At 38.2% G+C, this 16,271-nt stretch overlaps 1 pseudogene; it reads right to left on the bottom strand.

Moving 5' to 3' along the window:
• Window positions 1-14,879: 14,879 nt before the first annotated feature.
• LOC126008092 (uncharacterized) lies at window positions 14,880-15,058 on the bottom strand (annotated as a pseudogene).
• Window positions 15,059-16,271: the final 1,213 nt, after the last annotated feature.

Raw genomic sequence — 16,271 nt, forward strand, 5'->3', positions numbered from 1 at the left:
TCTAGTGATAAACAAAAAAGAACTGTTTTGCTGATGTTTATTGGCATTCTTATGTTTTATATAGAAAACTGTTTACTTAGATTCTTTGAAGTCAATGCCCTAAAGTTTTCACTACTACACTGTTACCTATGGTTTTGTTATGAGTGGCAATATTATATCTAAATACTGTCCTTTTATATATTTATTAAGAATTTTATCAGAAAATATCATTACTCAGATATCTTTTAACATATATTTATAACCTTTTCAAATTATTCATGTTGTTGTAATGCATTATATGTAAATTGAACCATCATTGGAGTAAATCATATTTCATTGTGGTGTATGTTTCTTACCTGTAGTGTTAAATTTGGTCTGAAACTACAGTACTTTGGACTTTTTCTTGATACTCACATGGAGAAATATGTCTCCATGATTTAGTCTTACAAAATTCTGTGATTCTAAGAATTTACCTATTTAATCTAGGTTGTCACTTGACATTCAGCTTTATCTGTTCTTTTGTTTAGTTTTTTTTATTAATATCTTTATTTAAACACCATAATTACAAACATATTTGTAGTTGGGTTTCAGTCATAAAACAGCACACTCCCTTCACCAATGCAACCATACCACCACTAATGCCCCTCATCTCTCTCCTTCCCCACCTCCTACCTGTCTTAATGACAGGCATTTTATTTCTCTCACACACTCTCATTGTCATGATAGTTGTTGGTGTAGTTGTTTCTCTGCACACACAAATCTTTGTGGTAGTTCATATCATGGGCTGTTCCTTTCAAATCTCATATCTATTGTCTCTGGGTACTATTACAATACTTTCCTTTATTTTTTACAAACCCACAGATGAGTGAGATTATTTTGTGTCTATCTCTCTCCTTCTGACTCATTTCACTCAATGTAATAGTTTCTATGTCCATACATGCACAGAAAACTTTCATGACTTCATTTATCCTGAGAGCTGCATAGTATTCTATTGTGTATACCACAGCTCCTTTAGCCACTCATCTGTTGTTGGGCATCTGGATTGTTTCCAGATTCTGGCTATTGTAAATAGAGCTGTAGTGAACATAGGCATGCAGAGGGCATTTTTATATTGTGTTTTGTGTTCCTAGGAGTGGTATTCTGGATCATATGGGAGCTCAATTTCCAATTATAAATATTTATTTAAAGAAAATGTATCACCTGAGACCTCTAGACACAGAGGTCTGATTGTATCACCCAGGACAGGTCAGAAGTCTTCCACACACCACAAAAGCACCACCGGGAGAGTAAATGATCCTGAACAGAGTCTATAGTTGATCCCATGACAATATACTCCAAGGACGGAGAAACCCCATATTTCTTAGGCCAAGTGAATTCCTCTTCGAATGACCCCAATATTTACCGTGCCAGGGCAGGAAGGAAAAAACAAAAATACAAAAAGCACAAAACCTCGGTTATTTTTTATGTATTTTTTTATCTTCATTTATTATTATTATTATTATTATTATTATTATTATTATTATTATTATTTTTATTTACCTATCTATCTTTGGTAGATTTCTCTGTTTGGGTGTGATTACTGAAATTGTTGTCCCCAGTTATACTTATTTTTTTCTCTTCCTTTCTTTTCTTTCTTTATGTGCTATGCCATGTTTCTTATTTCAAGACCATGGCGTTTTTGGTTTTGATTTGTTTTTGTTTGTTTGTTTTTGTTTTTGTCTGTTTTTCTTTGTTTTATTTTTTTTTTGTTTTTGTTTGTTTGTTTTTTGTGGTGCTAATCGATATAGCCGGAATCCTCACTGGATATTTGACACTTCTTTTGGTACTGGTGGAGTGTTTCGCCTTCTTTACCTCCTTCATCTCTCAAAGTGTTGATGAGAGCCCCTAGAAGGATTCCGCCCATTTTCAGCATATTAGACTCTTACCCCAGCTTATTACTTTTCTCTTTTTCAAACAAAACCATGCATCTTGAACTAGATAGTCCTGCCTACAGTTAGAGGGGGAAATAAGGGAGACATCAAGACCAAACAGGTGCAAGACTACTAAGTAGTAGGTCAGATACAGAGGGGACCACATATTCTAGTCGCCCTGGGGGTGAGGGAAGAGGAAGTGGGAGGGAGGACAAAAATGGAGGTATAGGGAAGACAGTCTGGTGATGGGAATCCCCCTTGATTTTATGTAAATATGTACCTAAAATAATATTGTCAACAATATATAAGCCACGATGATCAAAATAAAAATTATATTTAAAAATGTATCACATAGTTGAATAACTGATTATAATACATTTGTTTCAGGATGACAAAAGGCAAAGTTATTAAGCAATAGAAAGAGAATAGAGAATTAAAGAAAATGGAAAAAGTAGGAGAGAGAGTTCATTAGCAGTTATATTTGTGAAAAGTATTGTATCACTAATAAAGTCATTAATACAATAGCTGAAGGTTTTAGTATGCTCCCTTTTTGTTTTTAGAGATGGGAGATACACTAGGAAAAGGTGTGTATATGTGACAGTTGTCATTTGTGTAGGCACAGCAAAATATAAAAGAAATTGGAAAGAAAGATCTTTGGCCTAAAAATCAGGGAGATCTTACCCCTTAAGTATTTTGGCATAAGACTAACTCAAGGGCCCGGAGAGATAGCACAGCGGTGTTTGCCTTGCAAGCAGCCAATCCAGGACCAAAGGTGGTTGGTTCGAATCCCGGTGTCCCATATGGTCCCCCATGCCTGCCAGGGGTGATTTCTGAGCAGACAGCCAGGAGTAACCCCTGAGCACCGCCGGGTGTGTCCCAAAAACCAAAAAAAAAAAAAAAAAAAAGACTAACTCAAGGCTTCAGGCATACTCTGTTGTCCAACCCCCAAGTCATTTTCAGTGGTCAGATCTTCAACCTCACAGTTGTTGCTGCCAGGTTTCTGTAGTTATAGACCCTGGTCAGTACAGGCCTTACGTAAGAGCTTTTCCCTCCTTTGCATTATTCCTTTTCCCCCAAAATGTTGTTATTCTTCCCTATAATACTCATAATTATACGTTGCCTCTAGGACAGGAAAGAGGATGCAGTAGACTCACTGAATGACAGGGTATATACAGGGTATATACTGCCTATACAGTTCTCATTATCATATCACGTATTTTCTAGAATGCTCTATTCAGGGTAGCCTTTCCCCAGTAAAGTTTACCCTCACTAAACAGGATAGGACCATAATATGGAAAACCTTTCCTGACTTTAACCATTTCTTCTTTCGCTTTCTCTTCCTTTTTTAAATTTTATGTCCCATCTCACCTGGGTTGTTTTTTTTTAACTGTAACCCATGGATTCATCACATGAGTATATATATTCACCATACTAATGGCTGTCTAATGTTCATCAGTAGTAGATATAATATTAGTTTCATGGTATAGTCTCCCCAGACAGTGCTCATTACCCTGTCACTTGTTTATTTAGACTTGAAAACCATGATTGTTCTTAAGAATGCTCCATACACAACTTAAACTATGAAGCATTTCTTCAATCTAGTTTACCCTTACCAAACATGATCAGCCTAAAAGAAAAAAGGGGGGAGAGCTTTCTTAGAGTAGGAGTAGCTTGATTGCCTAAAACAAAAGTTTGTGGACCCTTTTGTCTTGTCCACCAAACATGGATGACCAGGGAGGGCTTGTTTGCCAATGGGGTTAAATTATTTTCAAAAAAAGCAGAGGCCAACTACTTGTCAAACGCATTTGGGATTTACTTGTTGACGAAAGACACCCGAAGTCACTTTGCTTGCCAGTGTGTCAAAGGCTAACTTTGCTTATTGCAAAACCACATTTTATTTTGCACCAAATCCAGTAGTTTGGAAGATGAAACACAACAGTACTGCTGTTTTTTAGACTGTATGGGATCTCAAAACGGTGCCTACCATTGTTTCTGACTTGGGAGCTGACCATAAATGTTCCTCCCTTTTAGGTATATACTGTAAAATAAAAATTCTTTACTTATGGCTGTGAAATTTTCTTTTCTTTCTTTTTATAGTGGGGGAAGTATTTTTAGACTGCATTTGGCTGTAATTGGGAATTACTCCAGACTCCATTTAGGAGTCATTCCTGATGGTTTTCAGGCAACCTAAGTGGTGGCTGGGAACCAAACTAGGGTCAGGTGTGTACAAAGCAAAGCCCCCTACCTATTGTACTATCTGTCCAGTCCCTGGACTGGGCAATTTTCAAATTTTCTGTGTTTCAAGGCAAATAATGCTGTGCACAAGGTTTTTAAGAGAAAAATTCCTTTTCTTTACAGTTGACTTTTCTGTGCTTAATCCACTGGCTCTTTTTTCCCCCTAGGCATCTAGCTGAGTATAGAGCCTACTCAGAGCTCTATACCTGCAAGGATTACTGGTAGAGATCAAACCTGGGATGGCAACTTACCTGCTGCACTTTCTACAGCCCTGGATCTCAGTGTTGAATTCTGGGGCTCAACTCTTCTGTAACAAATGGAAAAATTGGGTTATTGTGTATAAGACACAAGTCCCCTATGCTTATTTTACTCCACAAGAAAAGTTATGCTTCTTTAAGATTCCTCCCAACTGAGACTCACTATCCCTGAAGTAGTGTTGGTTTGGTGAGAGTATATCTCTTTCTCTTCTCTGACTCAGTGTTGTTGTATTTGTTTGTGGTGTTAGCCATGGAGACACACAGATGGTACTCAGGGCTTACTCCCAACTCTGTACTTAGAAATCATTCCTTGGAAGCTTTCAAGGGACCATATATGGTTCTGGGGATTGAACTGGCATCAGCGTATCCAGCCCTATACTATTGCTGCAGCTCATTGCTATCTTCTAATTCTTGATTGTAAAAACTCCATTTTCAAGCTTTTTTTTCTGAGATTATTAATTCATATTTAGTTGTATATTTGGCATTTCTATTGGAAGGAGTGTGTGCTGTCTCTTGAGTTCTTATGTTGTATCTTGAATTTTTCTGCTCATATTATCATTTTTCAACATCTATCTTTATTTTTCTAATGCAACTGTAACATAATGTAGTACATTTCATTTATATTTTTACTAAAAATAATTTCTGTTATTAAATATTGTGAAGTTATGATGTTAATAGCTACAAATAAACATATGGGTTGTGATATTTTATTATTTACTAAGTGCCAAAACTTTTCTTTCAAAATCAGTTTGTACAAATTTTGAAAAGAATGTTTATGAACTATGGTGCTATAGTTCTGTGAAGATGTGAGCTTAAAAATATAATTAGATGGGGCTGGAGAGATAGCATGGAAGTAAGGCATTTGCCTTTCATGCAGAAGGATGGTGGTTTGAATCCCGGCATCCCATATGATCCCCTGAGCCTGCTAGGGGCAATTTTTGAGCATAGAGCCATGAGTAACTCCTGAGCGCTGATAATAGCGTCCACTAGAGACCTGCAGTGCACAGGGCGAGGAGTGCTCCCAGGGCACGGAGACCCGAGAGAAGAGGTTCTAAAGGTGCTGGAGCTGCTTGGACACAGGGTGGGTGGAATTTCTTTAGTGTTTTTATTTATTTAAACATCTTGATTACAAATATGATTCCGATTAGGTTTCAGTCATGTAGAGAACACCCCCCTTCACCAGTGCAACATTTCCACCACCAATGTCCCAAATCTCCCTCCATCCCATCCTACCCCCACCTGTACTCTAAACAAGCTTTCCAGTTCCCTCATTCATTCACATGATTATGGTAGTTCTCAGTGTAGTTATTTCTATAACTGCACTCACCACTCTTTGTTGTGAGCTTCATGAAGTGAGCTGGAAGTTTCAGCCCTCTTCTCATTGTCTCTGAGAATCGTTGCAATGATGACTTTTATTTTTCTTAGAACACATAGATGAGTGAGGCTATTCTGCATCTCTTACTCTGAATTATTTCACTCAGCATAATAGACTCCATGTACATCCATGTATAGGAAAATTTTATGACTTCATTTCTACTGACGGCTGCATAAGATTCCATTGTGTATATGTACCACAGTTTCTTTAGCCATTTGTCTGGTGAAGGGCATCTTGGTTGTTTCCAGAGCCTGGCTATTGTGAATAGTGCTGCAATAAATATAGGTGTGAGGAAGGGGTTTTTGTATTGTATTCTTGTGTTCCTAGGGTATATCCCTAGGAGTGGTATAGCTGGATTGTATGGGAGCTCAATTTCTAGTTTTTGGAAGAATCTCCATATCGCTTTCAATAGAGGTTGGACTAGAAATCATTACCACCAGCAGTGACTAAGAGTTCCTTTCTCTCCACATCCCCGCCAGCACCAATTGTTCTCATTCTTTGTGATGTGTGCCAATCTCTGTGGTGTGAGATGGTATCTCATCGTTGTTTTGATTTGCATCTCCCTGACGATCAGTGATGAGGAGCATTTTTTCATGTGCCTTTTGGCCATTTGTATTTCTTTTTTATCAAAGTGTCTGTTCATTTCTTCTCCCCATTCTTTGATGGGATTAGATGTTTTTTCTTATAAAGTTCCATCAGTGCTTTGTAAATTTTGGATAGTAGCTCCTTATCTGATGGGTATTGGGTGAATAGTTCTCCCACATGGTGGGTGGCTCTTGTATCCTGGGCACTATTCCTTTTGAGGTGCAGAAGCTTCTCAGCTTAATGTATTCCCATCTGTTTATCTCTGCTTCAACTTGTTTGGAAAGTGCAGTTTCCTCCTTGAAGATGTCTTTAGTCTCAATGTCATGGAGTGTTTTACCGACATGTTATTCTATATAGCTTATGGTATCAGGTCGATATCAAGCTCTTTAATCCATTTGGATTTTACCTTCATACATGATGTTAACTGGGGGTCTATGTTCGCTTTTTTGCAAGTGGCTAAACAGTTCTACCAGCACCACTTGTTGAAGAGGTTTCCCCTGCTCTACTTAGAATTTCTTACTCCCTTGTAAAAATTATGTGATTGTATGTCTTGGGAACATGGTCTGAGAACTCAAGCCTATTCCACTGATCTGAGGGTCTATCTTTATTCCAACACCATGCTGTTTTGATAACTATTGCTTTGTAGTACAGTTTAAAGTTGGGGAAAGTAATGTTTCCCATACTCCTTTTCCCTAGGAGTGCTTTAGCTATTCGAGGGTGTTTATTGTTCCAGATAAACTTCATTAGTGTTTGATCCACTTCTTTGAAGAATGTCATGGGTATCTTTAGAGGGATTGCATTAAATCTGTACAATGTTTTGGGGAGTATTGCCATTTTGATTATGTTAATCCTGCCAATCTATGAGCAGGGTATGTGTTTCCATTTCTGTGTGTCCTCTCTTATTTCTTGGAGCAGGGCTTTATAGTTTTCTTTGTATAGGTCTCCACGTCTTTGGTCAAGTTGACTCCAAGATAATTGAGTTTGTGTGGCACTAATGTGAATGGGATTGCCTTCTTCAGGTCCATCTTTTCCCTATCATTATTGGTGTATAAAAAGGCCATTGATTTCTGTGTGTTAATTTTGTAGCTTGCCACCTTGCTATAAGTCTATTGTTTCTAGAAGCTTTTTGGTAGAGTCTTTAGGGTTTTCTAAGTAGAGTATCATGTCGTCTGCAAACAATGAAAGCTTGACTTCTTCCTTTCCTATCTGGATTCCCTTGATATCTTTTTCTTGCCTGATCGCTATAGCAAGCACTTCCAGTACTACGTTGAAGAGGAGTGGTGAGAGCAGACAGCCTTGCCTTGTACCGAAATTTAGAGGAAAGGCTTTTAGTTTTTCTCCATTGAGGATAATATTTGCCATTGGCTTGTGGTAGATGGCTTCAACTAGATTGAGAAAGGTCCCTTTCGTTCCCATCTTGCTGAGAGTTTTGATCAAGAATGGGTGTTGGACCTTATCAAATGCTTTCTCTGCATATATTGATATGATCATGTGATTTTTATTTTTCTTGTTGTTGATGTTGTGTACGATATTGATAGATTTATGGATGTTAAACCATCCTTGCATATCTGGGATGAAACCTACTTGGTCGTAGTGTATGTTCTTATTGATGATGCATTGGATCCTATTTCCAGGATTTTGTTCAAGTTATTTGCATCAGCATTCATCAGAGATATTGGTAATTTTCTTTTTTGGCAGCATCTCTGTCTGGTTTTGGTATCAAGGTGATGTTGGCTTCATAAAAGCTGTTTGGCTGTGTTCCCGTCTTTTCAGTTTCATGGAAGAGCCTGGCTAGGATTGGTAGTAGCTCCTCTTGAAAGGTTTGAAAGAATTCATTAGTAAATCCATCTGGGCCTGGGTTTTCCTTTTTAAGCAGCTGTTTGATTACAGTTTCAATTTCCTTTGTAGTGATGGGGGTGTTTATATATGCTATATCCTCCTTACTTTAATTGTGGAAGGTTATAAGTGTCCAAGAATTTATCCATTCTTCTAGGTTCTCATGTTTAGTAGCATAAAGTTTCTCAAAGTAGTCTCTGATTACCCTTTGAATCTCTGAGATATCTCTCGTGATCTCCTCCTTTTTATTTCTAATACAGGTTATCATGTTTTTTTTCTTTGTGAGTTTTGCCAATGGTCTATCAATGGTCTATCAATCTTGTTTATTTTTTCAAAGAACCAACTTCTGCTTTTGTTGATCTTTCAGATTGTTTTTTGGGTTTCCACTTTATTGATTTCTGCTTTCAGCTTTGTTATTTCCTTCTGTCTCCCTATTTTTGGTTCCTTTTGTTGTTCATTTTCTAATTTTGTGGGCTGCATCATTAAGTTATTCAGGTATGCCCTTTCTTCTTTCCTGATGTGTGCTTGCAAAGCTATAAAATTTCCTCTCAGGACCACTTTTGCTGTGTCCCATAGATTCTGGCATTATCATTTGTTTCCAGGAAAGTTTTGATTTCCACATTATTTCATCTCGGAACCACTGGTTGTTTAGTAGCAGGCTGTTTAATTTCCAATTGTTAAAGTTTTTCTTCTGCGTCCCTTTGTAGCCTGCAAGATTTCTATCCTCTTGATTTTATGAAGGTATGTTTTATGTGTCAGCATGTGGTCTATCCTGGAGAATGACCCATGTACATTGGAGAAGAATCTGTATCCAGGTTTTTGGGGTGGAGTGTCATAGATAGATAGATAGATAGATAGATAGATAGATAGATAGATAGATAGATAGATAGATAAATATAGCTACTAGTCCTCTTTCTTCCATTACTCTTTTCAGGGTTAGTATGTTTTTGTTGGGTTTCAGTCTGGTTGACCTATCAAGTGTTGACATGGCTGTGTTGAGGTCTCCCACAATTATTGTGTTATTATTGATGTCTTCTTTCAGATTTGTCAGTAATTGTATTAGATAATTTGCTGGTCTCTCATTGGATGCATATATGTTTAATAGTCTGATTTCTTCCTGTTGAACATATCCCTTGATTAGTACATAGTGTCCAGCTTTGTCCTTTACAACTTTTCTGAGTATAAAGTTGGTGTCATCTGATATTAATATGGCCACCCCAGCTTTTTTAAGGGTGTTGTTTGATTGGATGATTTTCCCCCAGCCTCTGATTTTGAGTCTCTGTGTGTTTTGACTATTCAGGTGTGTCTCTTGTAGGCAGCAGAAAGTTGGATTTATCTTTTTGACCCATTTTGCCACTCTGTATCTTTTTTTTTTTTTTTTTTTTTTTTTTGGTTTTTGGGCCACACCCTGTGACGCTCAGGGGTTACTCCTGGCTATGCGCTCAGAAGTTGCTCCTGGCTTCTTGGGGGACCATATGGGATGCCGGGGGATCGAACCACGGTCCGTCCTAGGCTAGTGCAGGCAAGGCAGGCACCTTACCTCCAGCGCCACCGCCCGGCCCTGTATCTTTTAATTGGTGAATTTAGTCCATTGACATTGAGGGGGATGATTGTCATAGGATTTAATGTCATCTTTGTAGAGAAGTTTGCTGTGTTTATTGGTCTCTCTTGTCTTAAAATAGACCTTTCAGTTTTTCATTTAAGTCTGGTTTTTCATCTGTGAAGTTTCTGAGCTGTTATTTATCCATGAAGCTATGTGTCCTTCCTTCAAATCTGAATGTGAGTCGGGCTGGGTGCAATATTCTCGGTGAGGCATCCATTTCATTCAGTCTTGTCACAATATTCCACCACTGTCTTCTGGCCTTGAGAGTTTCTTGTGACATGTCTGCTGTAAGTCTTAGGGATCTTCCTTTGAATGTAATTTCCCTTTTTGATCTTGCTGCTTTCAGTATTCTATCTCTATCTGTGGGATTTGTCATTTTAACAAGGATGTGTTTTGTGGTGGTTTTTTTTTGAGGGGGGGGGGTCTCTTTTAGCTGGTACTCTTCGGGCATGCAGGATTTGATTGCATGTAGTCTTAAACTCTGGGAGTATCTCTTTGATAATGTCTTTGACAGTTGATTTTTCCTAGAGATCTCCTACTGGGTTTCTGGGACTCCAATGATTCTTATGTTGTTTCTGTTGTTTATCAAAAACTTCTATTTTCATCTGTTCACATTCCTTGAGTACTTTTTCCATTGCCTGATCATTTGTCTTAAAGTTCTTTTCCAATTTCTTCTGCTTTGTTGAGTTTTTCTGCATCTCATTTTCCAGCATGCCGATTTTGTCCTCAGCTGCTTTAACCCTGCTGGCGAGGCCATCTACTGAGTTTTTCAGTTCAGCTACTGTGTTTTTCAGATCTGTTATTTCAGTTTGGAGCTTTCTGTTTTCTGTCTGTATTTTGTTCAGATCGATCTATGCTTTATTTGAGTTCTACAAACATCTTCCATATTGCTATTCTAAATTCCTTGTCTGAGAGGTTAATTAGATGGTCAAAGTTTTTTAGGTCACCCAAGCTATCATCTTCATTCTCTGTGCATGTTGATTGCCTGAGAGGTTTCCCCATTTTCCCGTTTGTAGTGTGATTTTTTTCTGCGTGTTATGGTGGGGTTCATTGGCTTCGTGGCTGCACTCTTCTGGAGCCTCTGGGACTGTTATTTTTCTGGGCCCTTTTTGGCCCATTCCCAAGAGGTTTTGGAGAGAGGACAGTGGAAAATCACACACAGGCAACACTCACAGTCGGGAATCACTGGGTGGGTGTAGATTTGCCCAGCCTGACGTCACAAACAGGTGACCTTTCTTTCTGCAGAATATTGCAGATAGCTGGTTTTCATGGTCCGACAGAGTTCTTTGGTTCTCTGGCCCTTGGGTGAGCCTCTGGGAGTGCTGTTTTTCTGGGCCCTTTTCGGCCCACTCCCAAGAGGTTTTGGAGACAGGACAGTGGAAAAAGACACAGGCAACACTCACAGTCGGGAATCACTGGGTGGGTGTAGATTTTCCCAGCCTGACGTCACAAACAGGTGACCTTCCTTTCTGCAGAATACTGTGGATAGCCAGTTTTCATGGTCCAACACAGTCCTTTGATGCTCAGGCCCTTGGGTGAGTCTCTGGGAGTGCTATTTTTCTGGGCCCTTTTTGGCCCACTCCCAAGAGGTTTCGGAGACAGGACAGTGGAAAAACACACACAGGCAACACTCACAGTCGGGAATCACTGGGCAAGTGTAGATTTTCCCCGATTGGGTGTAATTTTGGCCCCAACACCACCAGTCGAAATCTGGGGTATCTTCAGTTGACCTCAGGGTGGAGTGAAGAGTAGACAAGGCCATCATGATAAGCCATCTGGACGTGTGATGATCAGAGCTGAGATGCTTCCCTGACCTCTACCCTACAGTGCTGAGGTAATTATGTCAATTCAATTAAAATTTAAGACAGCAGAGAGACTGAAAGGACCTGACCTGTGCCTGTTTCTCTACTCTTCTGTCTCCTAAACCTCTCTGAGAGGGCTGTGAAGGGCCCAGCAAAACTCTCTCCTAGTGGTGCCCAAGCAGAAAGGACAAGAAAGACTGAGTTAGTGTAAATCGGCTATCAGTGGTGCCTTGGCAGGTGAGAGGAATCTTCCCCTGCTGTGAGATAACCAACTGGGAGAGACTGAGGGGGCCTGTTGCCTGTGTGTGTTTCTTAACTCTTCTGTCTCCTGAACCTCTCCTAGGAGGGCAGAGAAAGGCCCAGAAAAAACTCTCTCCTAGAGGATCCAGAAGAGCATGGCTGCTTCGTGGCCTTGTGCTCTTTCTAATTAATGAACCCCACCATGAAACATAGAAAAAAATTACACTACAATTGTGACAATGGGGAAACTTCTCAGGCAAACACCATATACAGAGAATGAAGATGATAGCTCTGATTATCAAAAAATACCAATCACCTGAGTAATCTATCTGATAAGTAGTTTAGAGTAGAAATATGGAGGATCCTCATGGAAATCGAAGAAAACATATCTCTAGCTGAACAGAACACAAGGATAGAAATCAGAAAACTCCAAACTGAAATAGCAGATCTGAAAAACACTGTAGCTGAACTGAAAATCTCAATGTGAAGCCTCTCCAACAGGATAACAGCAGCCAAGGACAGAATCAGTGAACTGGAAGATGAAATGCAGAACAACATAACACAGCAGAATAGATTAGAAAAGAACCTTAAGGCAAATGATTATACAATAGAAAATGTACTCAAAGAATAAGAACAGATAAAAACAGAAGTCTGTGATAAATTCAACAGAAACAATATAAGAATCATTGGAGTCCCTGGGCCCAGGAAGGGGATCCCAGGAAGAATCATCAGTCAAAGACATTATCACAAAGAAACTCCCAGAGTGAAAGACTGCATGCAATTAAATCCTGCATGCCTGAAGAGTACCAGCTAAAAGAGACCCAAAGAAAAACACCCTAAGACACATCCTAGTCATAATGATGAATCCTACAGATAGAGATAGAATACTGAAAGCAGCAAGATCAAAAAGGGAAATTAGATTCAAAGGAATGTCCATAAGATTTACAGCAGACATGTCACAAGAAACTCTCAAGGCTAGAAGACAGTGGTGAGATATTGTGACAAGACTGAATGAAATGCATGCTTCACCTAGAATATTACACCCAGCCTGACACACGATCAGATTTGAAGAAAGGATATATAGCTTCATGAATAAACAACAGCTCAGAGACTTTAGTTTAGAGATGCAAAACAAGCCCTAAAGGAAAAACTGAAAGGTCTACTTTAAGACAAGACAGACCAACCGACACACCAAATTTATACACAAAGATGACATTAAATCCCATGATAATCATCCCCCTCAATGTCAATGGACTAAATGCACCAATTAAGAGACACAGAGTGGCTAAATGAATCAAAAATATAAATCAAACCTTCTGCTGCCTACAAGAAACACACCTGAATACTCAGAACAAACATATACTCAAAATCAAAGGCTGGAGGAAAATCATCCAAGGAAACAACACCCTTAAAAAGCAGGGTGATATATTAATATCAGATGACACCAACTTTATACTCAGAACAGTGGTAAGGGACAGAGATGGACACTTTGTACTAATCAAGGAATAAGTGCAACAGGAAGAAATCACACTACTGAACATATACACACCCAATGAGGACCAGCAAAATATCCAATACAATTATTGACAAATTTGAAAAAAGACATAAATAATAATATAATAATTGTGGGAGACCTCAACACAGCCCTGTCAACACTTAATAGGACAACCAGATTGAAACCCAACAAAAATATACTAGCCCTGAAAAAATATGGAACAAAGAGCCAAGTAGACATATATATATATATATATATATATATATATATATATATATATATATATGACACACAATCCTCAGAAACCTGGATACACATTCTTCTCCAATGTGCATAAGTCATTCTCCAGGATAAAGCACATGCTGGCACATAAAACTTACCTCCATAAAATCAAGAGAATAAAAAATTTTGCAGGCTACCTTCACTGACCACAAAGCTTTGAAATTAGATGTGAACTACAAAGGGACACAGAAGTAAAATTTAACACCTGGAAATTAAGCAGCCTAATACTGAACAACCAGTGGGTCTGAGATAAAATCAAAGAGGAAATCAAAACTTTTCTGGAAACAAACGACAATGAAGATACAAAATATCAGAATCTATGGGACATAGAAAAAGTAGTACTGAGAAGAAAATTTATAGCTTTGCAAGCACACATCTGGAAGAAAGAAGGGACATACCTGAATAGCTTAATGACGTAGCTTATAAAATTAGAAAATGATAAACAAAAAGAATAAAAAATAGAGAGACAGAAAAAAATAACAAAGCTCAGGGCAGAAATCAATGAAGTGGAAACCCAAAAAACAATAGATCAACAAAAGCAGAAGTTGGTTCTTGGAAAAATTAAACAAGATTGATAGACCATTGGCAAAATTCACAAAGAGAGAGAGAGAGAGAGAGAGAGAGAGAGAGAGAATTGATAACTCATTGTAGAAATGAAAAGGGGGGTCATTACAAATATTGCAGAGATTAAAAGGGTAATTAGAGACTACTTTGAGAAAATCTATGCCGCTAAACATGAGAGCCTAGAGGAAATGGATAAATTCTAGAACTCTTATTACCTTTATGGTTGAATAAGGAGGATGTAGCATATATAAACACCCCAAAACTATTGAGGAAATTAAAAATATAATCAAATGTTTGCTCTAAAACAAAAGCCAAGGTCCAGATGGATTCACAAATTAATTCTTTCAAACCTTTTAAGAGGAACCACTACCAATCTTGACCAGGCTTTTTCATGAAATTGAAAAAATGGGAACACTTCCAAATAGCGTTTATAAAGCCAATATCACCTTGATACTTAAAGCAGACAAAGATGCTGCCAAAAAAAGAAAATTACAGACAAATGTCCCTGATGAACATAGATGCAAAGATCCTCAACAAAATCCTGACAAATAGGATCCAATCCCTCATCAAGAAGATCATTCATGATTAAGTAGGTTTCATCCCAGGAATGCAAGGACGGTTTAAAAATCTGTAAATTTATCAACATAATACACAACATCAACAACAAGAAAAATAAAAATCACATGGTCATATCAATAGGCTCAGAGAAAGCACCTGATAAGGTCCAACACCCATTCTTCCCCCCCCCACACACACACACTATCACAAATTATGCAGTCTAGTTTCCCACATTTGGGGAAATTGCAGGGGTCAGCACATCCGGAGTGCAATGGATAAATCTCACACTGGGGAAAACACCTTCGTGACCATGGTATCTCCCTTGCCAGGTAAGTATTCCAATACCCATTACGATAAAAAAAAAAAAGTCTCAGCAAGATAGGAATGAAAGGAACTTTTATCAATATAGTTAAGTCCATCTACCATAAGCCAATGCAAATATTATTCTTAATGAAGAAAAACTAAAAGCCTTTCCTCTATATTCTGGTACAAGACAAGGCTGTCCTCTCTCACCATTCCTATTCAACATAGTACTGGGCGTGCTTGCTATAGTGATAAGGCAAGAAAAAGATATCAAGGGAATCCAGATAGGAAATGAAGAAGTCAAGCTCTCACTGTTTACAGATGACATGATACTTTACTTAGAAAACCCTAAAGACTCTACCAAAAAGCTTCTAGAAAAATAGATTCATATAGCAATGTGGCAGGCTACAAAATTACCACAAAAAATCTATGGCCTTTTTATACATCAATAATGATAGGAAAGAAATAGACATTAAGAAAACAACCCCATTCACATTAGTGCCACACAAACTCAAATATCTTGGAGTCAAATTGAATAAAGACATGAAGGACCTATACAAAGAAAACTATAAAGCCCTGCTAAAGAAATAAGAAAGAAAAGCTGGAAATGAAAACACATACACTGCTCATGGATTGGCAGGATTAACACCATTAATAATGGTAATACTCCCCAAATAATTGTACAGATTTTATGTGATCCCTTTAAAGATAACCATGAAATTCTTCAAAGAAGTGGATCAAACTCTTCTGAAATTAATTTGAAACCAAAAACACCCTCAAATAGCTAACTCAATATTTGGAAAAAGGAATATGGGAGGCATTACTTTCCCCACTTTAAACTGTATTACAAAGCAATAGTTATTAAAAAAAAAAAAGAATGATGTTGGAATAAAGACAGACCCTCAGATCAGTGGAATAGGGTTGAGTACTTAGAGAATATTCCCCAGGCATACAATCACCTGGTTTTTGATAAAGGAGCAAGAAATCTTAAAGGCAGCAAGGAAAGCCTCTTCAACAAGTGGTGTTGGCACAACTGGTTAGCCACTTGCAAAAAAGAGAACTCAGAGTCCGAGCTAACGCCATGTAGGAAGGTAAAATCCAAATGGATTAAAGACCTTGATATCAGATCTGAAACAATAAGGTATATAGAACAGCATGTAGGTAAAACACTTCATGACATTGAGACCAAAGTTATCTTTAAGGAGGAAACAGTACTCTCCAAACAAGTGGAAGCAGAGATAAACAGA

This window comes from Suncus etruscus, chromosome 4 (assembly GCF_024139225.1).
Source record: "Suncus etruscus isolate mSunEtr1 chromosome 4, mSunEtr1.pri.cur, whole genome shotgun sequence".
Classification (NCBI taxonomy): Eukaryota; Metazoa; Chordata; class Mammalia; order Eulipotyphla; family Soricidae; genus Suncus; species Suncus etruscus.